We start from the raw sequence: 15,034 nt of genomic DNA on the forward strand, positions 1-15,034 counted from the left end.
CTTGCTTCATTTGCAAATATTTTCTCCCATTCAGACGGTTGTGTTTTGGTCTTGTTTATGGCTTCCTTTGCTGTGTAAAAGCTTTTAAGTTTCATTAGGTCCCATTTGCTTATTTTTGTTTTTATTTCCATTTCTCTAGGAGGTGGGTCAAAAAGGATCTTGCTGTGATTTATGTCATAGAGTGTTCTGCCTATGTTTTCCTCTAAGAGTTTGATAGTGTCTGGCTTTACATTTAGGTCTTTAATCCATTTTGAGTTTATTTTTGGGTATGGTGTTACGGAGTGTTCTAATTTCATAGTTTTACATGTAGCTGTCCAGTTTTCCCAGCACCACTTATTGAAGAGGCTGTCTTTTCTCCACTGTATATTCCTGCCTCCTTTATCAAAGATAAGGTGACCATATGTGCGTGGGTTTATCTCTGGGTTTCTATCCTGTTCCATTGATCTATATTTCTGTTTTTGTGCCAGTACCATACTGTCTTGATTACTGTAGCTTTGTAGTATAGACTCACCTCCATTTTTGAAAGACGTTTTTGCTAGGTATAGAATGTTTGACAGTTTTGGGTTTTTTTTTTCAGTTTTTTAAAGATGTGGTTCCATTGTCTTCTGAATTCTATTCTTTTTGATAAAAGCCCTAATTGTTGTTCTTGTTCCCTTTATGGGATGAGTCTTTTTAAACTCTGGTTGCTTTAGAGGTTTTTCTTTCATCTTTTGTTTTTAGAAGTTTCCTTAGGTTACCAGGTGTGGTTTTATTTGTTTTTAATCCTGCTTGGGTTTCACTGAGCTTCCTGGATCTGTGGGTTGAGATCAACTTTAGAAAAATTTTGGTCCTTATTTCTTTAACTATATTTTCTGCCCAGTGCTTTCTCTTCTTTCCTTCCGGGACTGCAATGACATGTGTCTTAGGCTGCTTTATGCTATTCCACAGATAATTCATGTTCTGTTTATTTTTTAAAAATATGTTCTTTTTCTGCACTTCTGTTTGGATGACTTCTATTGAGCTGCATTCAAATTCATCAATTATTTTCTCTGTTATGGCCAATCTTCTTTTAGAGCAATCCACTGAATTTTTTATTTCAGATATTATATTTTTTAGTTCTAATATTTTCATTTGGTTCTTTTCTTTCTCAAATTTTCTACAAATTCTATATAGCTTCTAAAATTCTGTGTCTTCTCATCTCTCCTACTAATCTTTTCCTGTAGAGTCCTTAAATATTTTTAGTGATTTCAAAGTCTCTTTCTTCTAATTCCAACATCTGGACCATCTCCTGGCCTGTTTTTATTAACTAATTTTTTTTCTTGACTATGAGTCACATTTTTCTATTTTTCCCACATGTAGTGAGATTGAATTGCATACATACTTGCTACAGTAATAATAAATTATAGACAGTGGGGAATTCTGTTATCTTCCTCTGAAGAGTGTGTAATTTTGTTCTAACATGTAGTTGTACTGCAGGAAGGTCACCTTGAGCCTGGGAAATCTTGGTTCTAGTCTTTCTCAGAGTAGGTTTGTTTTAGTTTTGTCATTATTCCTAAGGCAAATCTCTCAGCCTGGGGATAAGGTCTTTATTTTTCTTTCAGGGTCTTTTTAATAGCTTAGTTGGAGCACAGTTTACACACCATAACATTCACCCATTGTGAGTATATAATTCAATGATTTTTGGTAAATTTATAGAGTTTTGCAACTATAATCACAATACAGTGTTTTTAAATTGTAAAATACAGATAAAATAAAATTTTAACTATTTTTAAATGTATAGTTCATTGGCATTAAGTAATTCACACTGTTGGGCAACTATTACTGCAGTCATCTCCAGAACTCCTTTGTATTTTGCTAAACTGAAACTCTATGCCTGTTAAACAATAACTACCCATTCCCTGTTCTTTCCAGCCGTGAAAACCACCATTCTACTTTCTGTCTCTGTGAATTTGACTACACTAGGTACCTATATAAGTTGAATCATATAGTATTTGTCCTTTTGTGACTGGCTTGTTTCACTTAATATACTAATGCCTTCAAGTTTCATCTATGTTGTAGCATGTGTCAGACTTTCCTTTTTTTTGAGGCTAAATAATATTGCATTGTGTATACATACCCCACTTTGTTTATCCACAGCTCAGTTTTAGAACATTTCCATCACTCCAAAAACTCCCTTATGCCTGCTTGCAGTTAATCCCCACTCTCTCCCCCAGCCCTAGGCAACCACTGATCTGCTTTCTGTGTTTATAAACTTACTTTCTCTAACCATTCATATAAATAGAATCATAAAATATGTGGCTTTTGCATCTAGGTTCTTTCATTTTAGAAATTGAGAAGAAATCTTTGTCCCTAGGGCATGGCCATTCTGGAGTTTTAATTGACGCCAAAGACATTTACCAAATCCTTCTAATTTGATGGATCTTGAACTTCAAACTCTGTATCCCCTGTGGTGAGTGGCCACTGAAATCTATGCACAGGTCTTTCAGCTTTCCAGCTATCACTTCCCTCCTGAGTCCTTAGAATCTTACCCTGCACAAGTACAGTTCAAAGGTTAACAGAGAACTTGGGGGTAGATAATGCACAGATTTGGGGGCTCCCACTATTGTGACTCCCTTCTGAGATTTCTTACAATTTCTAGCTACTATGGTAGTCCACAAATACTCAGGCTAGCAATATTAAGGCTCTCTACTGGAGCTTATCTTCCATGCCCGGATCAGAGTGTGCCCACCAGAAAAAAAAGAATAACGTGGGTCTTACTCACTTTAGTTGCCTCTTTTAAGCGTTGAATGCCTTCCCAATTCTGCCTCCTTTGGGTCACTCTCCAGTGACTTTAAATGTTTGCTCTTTACATTTTGTCTAGAATATGTTTTATATATATATATATATATATATATATGTTTGTGTGTGTGTATATATATATATATATATATATATAACGTAGTTGGTAGGAGGGTTAGTCTGAAAGAAGATACTGCCATTACCAGAGTCAGAAGACTTCATGATAACATTATATGAGTGTGAAAGATAAGCATTAAGAAAGAGGTTCAGAATCAATAATTAAGATACCATCACTTCAGAATTTGTGATAATTCAGACAGAACTTTAGCTGTAATTTCTTTAAGGAAATGAATATTATCAATAGGATCGTAAGAATAGTTCTTCAACTACCTAAGGAGAAAATCCTATATCTTTCTGGGCATTTTAATTTTGTACTTTGTTTTAAAAACATCAAATTCTTTGTAATATATACTTCTAAACATGTAACTACCATGGTGATAGTTGCTGGATAAATAGTGAAAACAGTTAACATTGCTTGAGCACTTATGTGCCAGGTACTATAATAAAAGCTTTATAGTATGAGCTCTTTTAATATTAACAAAAGAGAAAGTGGATCAAATTAGTAGCAGCTTCAGGAATTTGAACCCAGGGACCTACCTGTAGAGCCTGCTCATTTCACTATCAGGAATACCTCACTGGGATGAGCACTTGAGGACTGAGGATGCCATGTGAAAGGGGAAGTTGTGCACTCTGTCTGCGAATTAGTCCAAACCTGCAACGGGCTGGTCATATCCACCCTTGATGCTTCTGGAGAAGCAAGGCCTCTTCTGAGGAGGATCTGGGTGAATGTGGTGTCACAGATTCCACTCACCCCTAAGCTGGAGGGGAAAGTTCACTTTTTTTCCTGCAATGAGTTGTACAGTTTGTCAAAACATCAGCCAGGACTGGGTGACCTTAAATCCTATGAGGAAACTAATGGCTCAGTTTCTATGGAGCTCATTTATGGGCAGACTAACGGGTCCACTGGTGTTCTTCGTATGTGGGGAGAGGATGCTGGAGCTCTCATTAAGCCTCAAAACTTAGATGTTCCAGGTTTCTGCTGCCTCCTCTTTGGCCTCCCAGGATGGACAACTTTTCACATGTGTCATCCAGTTCATGCTTCGCCGCCCGAGTGGCAGCTGCAGGCAGCTTTTCTAATTATCTCTTGCTGAAGACAGCCAACTGACCGCGGACGGTTGTCAGTTAGGCAGGACTTGGTCCCCTAATGGGAAGGCACAGCTAACTGCTGCCCTGATTATCAAGTTGAAGCGTTTTTATTATACCCTAAACAGCCATCTAATTTCATTGTGACAGAAGAGGGAAGAAAATGAATAGAATATCTTGATGGGTCAAAATAATTCCAACATACTGACCCATGAATTTGTTCACAAAATAAGCAAATATTTCCTTACTGGAAACAGATATACCAATATATTAACAGAGGTTACTTCTTGGTGGTTAGTCTATAGATGGTTTTTATTTTCTTATTTGTGTTTTCCTGTACTTTCTGTATTCTAAAAAATAATATATATTACTTTTGGACTCAGATTTTTAAAAAAGGAGAGATAGGGTAGCCTGGCCTTTAGGGTCCTACTTTCAACATGGAACTGAGGCTCAGAGCCCTGCTTCAGAAAGCCATAAACCATCCCTCAAGCCTAAGACCTTAAAAAAATTCAAACAGACCCAGAATTGTAACTTTCCTCTGAAAACTGTCCAACTGCTCAGGTTCTTATAAATATATAAATATAAACAAAATATTTATTTAAAATATTTAATTAATTTAAAATATTTATATACATATAAATAAATATATAAATATAAATAAAAAACGAACAGGATATATGATTTTCCGTTTAAATCCAACATGTGGTAGACATCTAATAAACATCTGACGAATACATGCAAGAAAGAATGAGTGAAGGCATGAATAATATATTCAGCCAGGAGTTTTTCAATTGCAAGTTTCTGAAAACTGAATATAAATAGGGCAATATTGATTATTGTACCTGGAAGATTGAGGGTTAAACTGGACTCAGGTATATTTTCCCTTTGCTTAGCTGCCCATGTATTGGCTTCAGAGTCTCTCTGGCTCCTTTACAAGTATGTCACATGAATGTGACCCTAGACAGCTTTGTAGTTACATCCTTAGAGCTTTTAATTCAAAGTAAAAGAAGAACTTGGCTTCAGCTCCCATTTGGGAATTCCAGGTAAGCCTTCAACTGGATCACTGTGAATCATAGCCCACCCTTGTAGCCAGCATGAGTGGGCATTGTGACTGACAGCCCCTCCAAACCCTGCAGAGCTGGGGAGAATCCCTCAGAGGAAGGGAGTGGGAGGTGTAGATGCCAGGAGAAGTAAGAAGGGAGGCAAACAGAGCAGAAAAATTCCACATATCATCTAGAGAGAAGCATTATTAATCATTAAAATGACAACATTGATAATAACTGAGATTTGTTATGCAGGTACAGTCTGAGCCCTTTACACACATTATCTCAGAGCTGTTCCACAACCCTACAGGTACTAAGGATCAGAGCCATTAAGTGACTGAGCCAAGGGCAAAGAAAATGATGGACAATGAAGAGGTTAGCACTTAATTGGGTCTAATAGAAAGGGGGCAAATGCACTGAGATGCTTTAAACTTAGACATCCCCGCTGATAACATGCTTGACCTATTTTTTTTTCAAAAAAAGGAAAGAAGGCCAACCGTGAACAAAATTTAGGGCTATATTGCTGACATACATTTTAATTTACAAATTTATGCCTTCATTGGACTCTGGCAACCAGACATTTAACTTTTCATGTTACTTGATTCATTTCAAGTTAAGGTGATTCATTAATCATGTAACTGAGCAACTTAGTTTTTATGGCTTTTAAAAATATAAGTAAACTCATTTTTATTCAAGCAAATCCAGAAATTAAAAAAAGTCACTTAACCAGGTATGTGTTTTCATTTGGGATTCGGGAAACATTGACAATGTATGACTTAACATTAAAAAAAAAATGTTTGTATAAGGCCAGTCATGGGAAGGTCGTGTACTCAGTGGTTAAGAGGATGGGGTCTGGGCCAGATCTGGTTTGGAGTCCAGGCTCTTGATGCTGCCTTTTTAGCTGTGTGCAACTGAACAGTGTGTTCAGTGCCTTGCTCTCCTCATGTGTGGAATGGAGATAAGAATAGATCCTCTCTTAGAAGGTTGCTCTGTGGATTACAATGCACCCATTCAATCTATCAAAGGGGTTAGAGCAATGCCAGCTTAATAAATGGTAGCCCTTAATTTTATTAGAGCTCTCTTTACATTTGTGTAGGGGCTTTTTTTTCTATTTCTGCATAAGACTTGTTTTGTTTCTGTTTTTGTTTTTATCACAGATCTACATCAAAGAGGAAATAGCGTTGCTGTCCCCATTAGAGAGGCTGTGTTCAATCCCTCGATCTGCAGCCGCTGGGAGATGTTGGGGAAATCATTTCACGGGTCTGGGTTGCTGAAGCATTAAGTGTCTATACCAATAACAACTAATTGACTCTTTTGCATTACACAGTGTTGAACTCTCCAATTGAGACTGATGTTCAGAGAGAAGATGAAAAGATGCCTGATGGCAAGGACTTTGCAAGTCTCAGGAGTTAGAGAAAAGAGGGCTGAGTCTTCAGACCAGGGTATTTACAGCATCAAAGAAACGAGGTGGCAATTGGGTAACTGCTGTTAAATCAAGGACCCCAAATACCAAAGTAAAATAAAATAAAGTAAAAGGCATTCTTCAAAACCTACAACAAATTTCAAAGCTGGCAGATTGAAGTTAAACTTTGCATATTTCAAGTTGATCGCATGAGAATACTGATGTCTAAATAATGAAAATTATTATTTAATTGCATTTGTCTTTGCTTTTCAGTTACTTATTAAGAAGCTAAAGGTCGATACTTTCTTAGCTTTGTCTTCCTAGGTTAGATGAAAGTCCACTGAGATAAGAGACTCAGAAGAAGAAATGAACAAAAGTAATGCACCAATCCATATTTATTCCCGTATGCAGGTCGTCGATTTTGAATAATGTACAGCGTGTGCACACAGTTTACTACATCAAGAGGTGCCTGGAAATCAGAGAGAATGATGATCAAGTTGAAAACACTCTCATCAGAGAGCTAATATCTTGTTCCAACATATATTTAGGTACTGAGCTAATTCTTCTTCTGATCTTAGGTTTAATGGGTTGATTTTCTTGTGATCCAAAAACTTAAAGGTAGAAATACGATCATTCTAAATTTATTGCCTACTTTTATCATCCTATGAACTTGTGCTTTATTGATTTTTAAGAAAAGAATCAAGTACTGACCATCCATGGACGAAAAAGCCAGGAAAAAGATGAATTTGCATTTTGAAAAAGAAAAATATCTAAATCGTCTTTTGCTTTGAAAGTTTTCCCCTTGAGATGAATAAACATGCTTTATAAATATTTTTCTTTTATATCTTTATTGCAGTATAATTGCTTTACAATGGTGTGTTAGTTTCTGCTTTATAACAAAGTGAATCAGTTAGACATATACATATGTTCCCATATCTCTTCCCTCTTGCGTCTCCCTCCCTCCCACCCTCCCTACCCCTCCAGGCGGTCACAAAGCACCGAGCTGATCTCTCTGTGCTATGTGGCTGCTTCCCACTAGCTATCTACCTTACGTTTCGTAGTGTATATATGTCCATGCCTCTCTCTCGCTTTGTCACAACTTACCCTTCCCCCTCCCCATATCCTCAAGTCCATTCTCTAGTAGGTCTGTGTCTTTATTCCTGTCTTACGTCTAGGTTCTTCATGACATTTTTTTCCCTTAAATTCCATATATATATATGTGTTAGCATACGGTATTTGTCTTTCTCTTTCTGACTTCACTCTGTATGACAGACTCTAGGTCTATCCACCTCATTACAAATAGCTCAATTTCGTTTCTTTTTATGGCTGAGTAACATTCCATTGTATATATGTGCCACATCTTCTTTATCCATTCACCCAATGATGGACACGTAGGTTGTTTCCATCTCTGGGCTATTGTAAATAGAGCTGCAATGAACATTGTGGTACATGACTCTTTTTGAATTATGGTTTTCTCACGGTATACGCCCAGTAGTGGGATTGCTGGGTCATATGGTAGTTCTATTTGTAGTTTTTTAAGGAACCTCCATACTGTCCTCCATAGTAACTATACCAATTCACATTCCCACCAGCAGTGTAAGAGTGTTCCCTTTTCTCCACACCCTCTCCAGCATTTATTGTTTCCAGATTTTTTGATGATGGCCATTCTGACCGGTGTGAGATGATATCTCATTGTAGTTTTGATTTGCATTTCTCTAATGATTAATGATGTTGAGCATTCTTTCATGTGTTTGTTGGCAGTCTGTATATCTTCTTTGGAGAAATGTCTATTTAGGTCTTCTGCCCATTTTTGCATTGGGTTTTTTGTTTTTTTGTTATTGAGCTGCATGAGCTGATTATAAATTTTGGAGATTAATCCTTTGTCAGTTGCTTCATTTGCAAATATTTTCTCCCATTCTGAGGGTTGTTTTCTGGTCTTGTTTATGGTTCCCTTTGCTGTGCAAAAGCTTTGGAGTTTCATTAGGTCTCATTTGTTTATTTTTGGTTTTATTTCCATTTCTCTAGGAGGTGGGTCAAAAAGGATCTTGCTGTGATTTATGTCATAGAGTGTTCTGCCTATGTTTTCCTCTAAGAGTTTGATAGTTTCTGGCCTTACATTTAGGTCTTTAATCCATTTTGAGCTTCTTTTTGGGTATGGTGTTAGGTAGTGATCTAATCTCATACTTTTACATGTACCTGTCCCGTTTTCCCAGCACCACTTATTGAAGAGGCTGTCCTTTCTCCACTGTATATTCCTGCCTCCTTTATCAAAGATAAGGTGACCATATGTGCATGGGCTTATCTCTGGGCTTTCTTTTTTTTTTTTTAACATCTTTATTGGAGTATAATTGCTTTACAATGGTATGTTAGTTTCAGCTTCACAACAAAATGAATCAGTTATATATATACATATATTCCCATATCTCTTCCCGCTTGCGTCTCCCTCCCTCCCACCCTCCCTATCCCACCCCTCCAGACGGTCACAAAGCACCGAGCTGATCTCCCTGTGCTATGCAGCTGCTTCCCACTAGCTATCTACCTTACGTTTGGTAGTGTATATATGTCCATGCCTCTTTATCGCTTTGTCACCGTTTACACTTCCCCCTCCCCATAGCCTCAAGTCCATTCTCTAGTAAGTCTGTGTCTTTATTCCTGTTTCACCCCTAGGTTTTTCATGACATTTTTTTTTTTTAAATTCCATATATATGTGTTAGCATACGGTATTTGTCTCTCTCTTTCTGACTGACTTCACTCTGTATGACAGACTCTAGGTCTATCCACCTCATTACAAATAGCTCAATTTCGTCTCTTTTTATGGCTGAGTAATATTCCATTGTATATATGTGCCACATCTTCTTTATCCATTCATCCGATGATGGACACTTAGGTTGTTTCCATCTCTGGGCTATTGTAAATAGAGCTGCAATGAACATTTTGGTACATGACTCTTTTTGAATTATGGTTTTCTCAGGGTATATGCCCAGTAGTGGGATTGCTGGGTCATATGGTAGTTCTATTTGTAGCTTTTTAAGGAACCTCCATACTGTTCTCCACAGTGGCTGTATCAATTTACATTCCCACCAACAGTGTAAGAGGGTTCCCTTTTCTCCACACCCTCTCCAGCATTTATTGTTTCTAGATTTTTTGATGATAGCCATTCTGACTGGTGTGAGATGATATCTCATTGTAGTTTTGATTTGCATTTCTCTCATGATTAGTGATGTTGAGCATTCTCTCATGTGTTTGTTGGCACTCTGTATATCTTCTTTGGAGAAATGTCTATTTAGGTCTTCTGCCCATTTTTGGATTGGGTTGTTTGTTTTTTTGTTATTAAGCTGCATGAGCTGCTTATAAATTTTGGAGATCAATCCTTTGTCAGTTGCTTCATTTGCAAATATTTTCTCCCATTCTGAGGGTTGTCTTTTGGTCTTCTTTATGGTTTCCTTTGCTGCGCAAAAGCTTTTAAGTTTCATTAGGTCCCATTTGTTTATTTTTGTTTTTATTTCCATTACTCTAGGAGGTGGGTCAGAAAGAATCTTGCTGTGATTTATGTCATAGAGTGTTCTGCCTATGTTTTCCTCTAAGAGTTTGATAGTTTCTGGCCTTACATTTAGGTCTTTAATCCATTTTGAGCTTATTTTTGTGTATGGTGTTAGGGAGTGATCTAACTTCATACTTTTACATGTAGCTGTCCAGTTTTCCCAGCACCACTTATTGAATAGGCTGTCCTTTCTCCACGGTACATTTCTGCCTCCTTTGTCAAAGATAAGGTGACCATATGTGCGTGGGTTTATCTCTGGGCTTTCTATCCTGTTCCATTGATCTATCTTTCTGGTTTTGTGCCAGTACCATACTGTCTTGATTACTGTAGCTTTGTAGTATAGTCTGAAGTCAGGGAGCCTGATTCTTCCAGCTCCGTTTTTCGTTCTCAAGATTGCTTTGGCTATTCGGGGTCTTTTGTGTTTCCATACAAATTGCAAAATTTTTTTCTAGTTCTGTGAAAAATGCCAGTGGTAGTTTGATAGGGATTGTATTGAATCTGTAGATTGCTTTGGGTAGGAGAGTCATTTTCACAATGTTGATTCTTCCAATCCAAGAACATGGTATATCTCTCCATCTATTTGTATCATCTTTAATTTCTTTCATCAGTGTCTTATAATTTTCTGCATACAGGTCTTCTGTCTCCTTAGGTAGGTTTATTCCTAGATATTTTATTCTTTTTGCTGCAATGGTAAATGGGCGTGTTTTCTTAATTTCCCTTTCAGATTTTTCATCATTAGTATATAGGAATGCCAGAGATTTCTGTGCATTAATTTTGTATCCTGCTACTTTACCAAATTCATTGATTAGCTCTAGTAGTTTTCTGGTAGCATCTTTACGATTCTCTATGTATAGTATCATGTCATCTGCAAACAGTGACAGCTTTACTTCTTCTTTTCTGATTTGGATTACTTTTATTTCCCTTTCTTCTCTGATTGCTGTAGCTAAAACTTCGAAAACGATGTTGAATAAGAGTGGTGAGAGTGGGCAACCTTGTCTTGTTCCTGATCTTAGTGGAAATGTTTTCAGTTTTTCACCATTGAGGACAATGTTGCCTGTGGGTTTGTCATATATGGCCTTTATTATGTTGAGGGAAGTTCCCTCTATGCCTACTTTCTGCAGGGTTTTTATCATAAATGGGTGTTGAATTTTGTCGAAAGCTTTCTCTGTATCTATTGAGATGATCATATGGTTTTTCTCCTTCAGTTTGTTAATATGGTGTATCAAGTTGATTGATTTGCGTATATTGAAGAATCCTTGCATTCCTGGAATATACCCCACTTGATCATGGTGTATGATCCTTTTAATGTGCTGTTGGATTCTGTTTGCTAGTATTTTGTTGAGGATTTTTGCATCTATGTTCCTCAGTGATATTGGCCTGTAGTTTTATTTCTTTGTGACATCCTTGTCTGGTTTTGGTATGAAGGTGATGGTGGCCTCGTAGAATGAGTTTGGGAGTGTTCCTCCCTCTGCTATATTTTGGAAGAGTTTGAGAAGGATAGGTGTTAGCTCTTCTCTGAATGTTTGATAGAATTTGCCTGTGAAGTCATCTGGTCCTGGGCTTTTGTTTGTTGGAAGATTTTTAATCAGAGTTTCAATTTCAGTGCTTGTGATTGGTCTGTTCATATTTTCTCTTTCTTCCTGATTCAGTCTTGGCAGGTTGTGCCTTTCTAAGAATTTGTCCATTTCTTCCAATGTTGTCCATTTTATTGGCATAGAGTTGCTTGTAGTAATCTCTTGTGATCTTTTGTATTTCTGCAGTGTCAGTTGTTACTTCTCCTTTTTCATTTCTAATTCTATTGATTTGAGTCTTCTCCCTTTTTTTCTTGATGAGTCTGGCTAATGGTTTATCAATTTTGTTTATCTTCTCAAAGAGCCAGGTTTTAGTTTTATTGATCTTTGCTATTGTTTCCTTCATTTCTTTTTCATTTATTTCTGATCTGATCTTTATGATTTCTTTCCTTCTGCTAACTTTTGAGTTTTTTTGTTCTTCTTCCTCTAATTGCTTTAGGTGTAAGGTTAGGTTGTTTATTTGAGATTTTTGTTCTTTCTTAATATAGGATTGTATTGCTATAAACTTCCCTCTTAGAACTACTTTTGCTGCATCCCATAGGTTTTGGGTTGTCGTGTCTCCATTGTCATTTGTTTCTAGGTATTTTTTGATTTCCTCTTTGATTTCTTCAGTGATCACTTCCTTATTAAGTAGTGTATTGTTTAGCCTCCATGTGTTTGTATTTTTTACAGATCTTTACCTGTAATTGGTATCTAATCTCATAGTGTTGTGGTAAGAAAAGATACTTGATATGATTTCAATTTTCTTAAACTTGCCAAGGCTTGATTTGTGACCCAAGATATGATCTATCCTCGAGAATGTTCCATGAGCACTTGAGAAAAATGTGTATTCTGTTGTTTTGGATGGAATGTCCTATAAATATCAATTAAATCCATCTTGTTTAATGTATCATTTAAAGCTTGTGTTTTCTTATTTATTTTCATTTTGGATGATCTGTCCATTGGTGAAAGTGGGGTGTTAAAGTCCCCTACCATGAATGTGTTACTGTCAATTTCCCCTTTTATGGCTGTTAGTATTTGCCTTATGTATTGAGGTGCTCCTATGTTGGGTGCATAAATATTTACAATTGTTATATCTTCTTCTTGGATCGATTCCTTGATCATTATGTAGTGTCCTTCTTTATCTCTTCTGTTAGTCTTTATTTTAAAGTGTATTTTGTCTGATATGAGAATTGCTACTCCAGCTTTCTTTTGGTTTCCATTTGCATGGAATATCTTTTTCCATCTCCTTACTTTCAGTCTGTATGTGTCCCTAGGTCTGAAGTGTGTCTCTTGTAGACAACCTATATATGGGTTTTGTTTTTGTATCCATTCAGCCAGTCTGTGTCTTTTGGTGGGAGCATTTAGTCCATTTACATTTAAGGTAATTATCGATATGTATGTTCCTATTCTAATTTTCTTAAATTGTTTTGGGTTCGTTATTGTAGGTCTTTTCCTTCTCTTGTGTTTTTTGCCTAGAGAAGTTCCTTTAGCATTTGTTGTAAAGCTGGTTTGGTGGTGCTGAACTCTCTCAGCTTTTGCTTGTCTGTAAAGGTTTTAATTTCTCCATCAAATCTGAATGAGATCCTTGCTGGGTAGAGTAATCTTGGTTGCAGGTTTTTCTCCTTCATCACTTTAAATATGTCCTGCCATTCCCTTCTGGCTTGCAGTTTCTGTTGAAAGATCAGCTGTTAACCTTATGGGGATTCCCTTGTGTGTTATTTGTTGTTTTTCTCCTTGCTGCTTTTAATATGTTTTCTTCGTATTTAATTTTTGATAGTTTGATTAATATGTGTCTTGGCGTGTTTCTCCTTGGATTTATGCTGTATGGGACTCTCTGTGCTTCCTGGACTTGATTAACTATTTCCTTTCCATATTAGGGAAGTTTTCAACTATAATCTCTTCAAATATTTTCTCAAATATTTTCTTTCTTTTTCTCTTCTTCTTCTGGAACCCCTATAATTCGAATGTTGGTGTGTTTAATGTTGTCCCAGAGGTCTCTGAGACTGTCCTCAGTTCTCTTCATTCTTTTTTCTTTATTCTGCTCTGCAGTAGTTATTTCCACTATTTTATCTTCCAGGTCACTTATCCGTTCTTCTGCCTCAGTTATTCTGCTATTGATCCCATCTAGAATATTTTTAATTTCACTTATTGTGTTGTTCATCGTTGCTTGTTTCATCTTTAGTTTTTCTAGGTCCTTTTTAAATGTTTCTTGCATTTTTTTCTATTCTATTTCCAAGATTTTGGATTATCTTTACTATCAATATTCTGAATTCTTTTTCAGGTAGACTGCCTATTTCCTCTTCATTTGTTAGGTCTGGTGGGTTTTTATCTTGCTCCTTCATCTTCTGTGGGTTTTTCTGTCTTCTCATTTTGCTTACCTTACTGTGTTTGGGGTCTCCTTTTTGCAGGCTGCAGGTTTGTAGTTCCCGTTGTTTTTGGTGTCTGTCCCCAGTGGCTAAGGTTGGTTCAGTGTGTTGTGTAGGCTTCCTGGTGGAGGGGACTAGTGCCTGTGTTTTGGTGGATGAGGTTGGATCTTGTCTTTCTGGTGGGCAGGTCCACGTCTGGTGGTGTGTTTTGGGGTGTCTGTGGACTTATTATGATTTTAGGCAGCCTCTCTGCTAATGGGTGGGGTTATGTTCCTGTCTTGCTAGTTGTTTGGCATAGGGTGTCCAGCACTGTAGCTTGCTGGTCGTTGAGTGAAGCTGGGTGCTGGTGTTGAGATGGAGATCTCTCGGCGATTTTCCCCGTTTGATATTATGTGGACCTGGGAGGTCTCTTGTGGACCAGTGTCCTGAACTTGACTCACCCACCTCAGAGGCACAGCACTGACTCCTGGCTGCAGCACTAAAAGCCTTTCATCCACACGGCTCAGAATAAAAGAGAGAAAAAGTACAAACAAAGAATTAGTAGAAGTAGAAGGAAAGAAAGAAAGAAAGATAGAAAGAGAAAGAAAGAAAGGAGGGAGGGAGGGAGGAAGGAAGGAAGGAGGGAAGGAAGGCAAAAAAGAAAGAAAGAAGATATAGTAAAATAAAATAAAGATAAAATATAATAAAGTTATTAAAATAAAAATTATTAAGAAAAAAATTAAAAAAAACAAAAAAACGGACGGATAGAACCCTAGGACAAATGGTGGAAGCAAAGCTATACAGACAAAATCTCACACAGAAGCATACACATACACACTCACAAAAAGAGGAAAAGGGGGAAAAAATCATAAATCTTGCTCTCAAAGCCCACCTCCTCAATTTGGGATGATTCTTTGTCTATTCATGTATTCCACAGATGCAGGGTACATCAAGTTGATTGTGGAGCTTTAATCCGCTGCTTCTGAGGCTGCTGGGAGAGATTTCCCTTTCTCTTCTTTGTTCTCACAGCTCCCAGGTGCTCAGCTTTGGATTTGGCCCCGCCTCTGCGTGTAGGTCGCAGGAGGGCGTCTGTTTTTCGCTCAGACAGGACGGGGTTAAAGGAGCAGCTGCTTCAGGGACTGTGGTTCACTCAGGCCTGGGGCGGGGGGGGGGGGGGGGGGGGGGGGGGG

At 37.5% G+C, this 15,034-nt stretch overlaps 2 protein-coding genes across 2 annotated transcripts in view; one reads left to right on the forward strand and one right to left on the reverse strand.

Annotated features, from left to right (window-relative positions):
- Positions 1-7,236, forward strand: part of EPB41L2 (erythrocyte membrane protein band 4.1 like 2) — a 267,535-nt gene extending 260,299 nt beyond the window's left edge. Inside the window, exon 26 of the mRNA XM_027086522.1 lies at positions 6,331-7,236. The gene's annotated coding sequence lies outside the window, so the exon portion shown is untranslated. The remainder of the gene's footprint in view (positions 1-6,330) is intronic.
- The window catches only part of SMLR1 (small leucine rich protein 1), a 190,643-nt gene that overhangs the window by 40,332 nt on the left and 135,277 nt on the right, over positions 1-15,034 (reverse strand). The gene's annotated exons all lie outside the window — the stretch shown is intronic.

This window comes from Aethalodelphis obliquidens, unplaced genomic scaffold, assembly GCF_003676395.1.
Source record: "Aethalodelphis obliquidens isolate GAN/ISIS:26980383/991018 unplaced genomic scaffold, ASM367639v1 scaffold3, whole genome shotgun sequence".
Taxonomy (NCBI): Eukaryota; Metazoa; Chordata; class Mammalia; order Artiodactyla; family Delphinidae; genus Aethalodelphis; species Aethalodelphis obliquidens.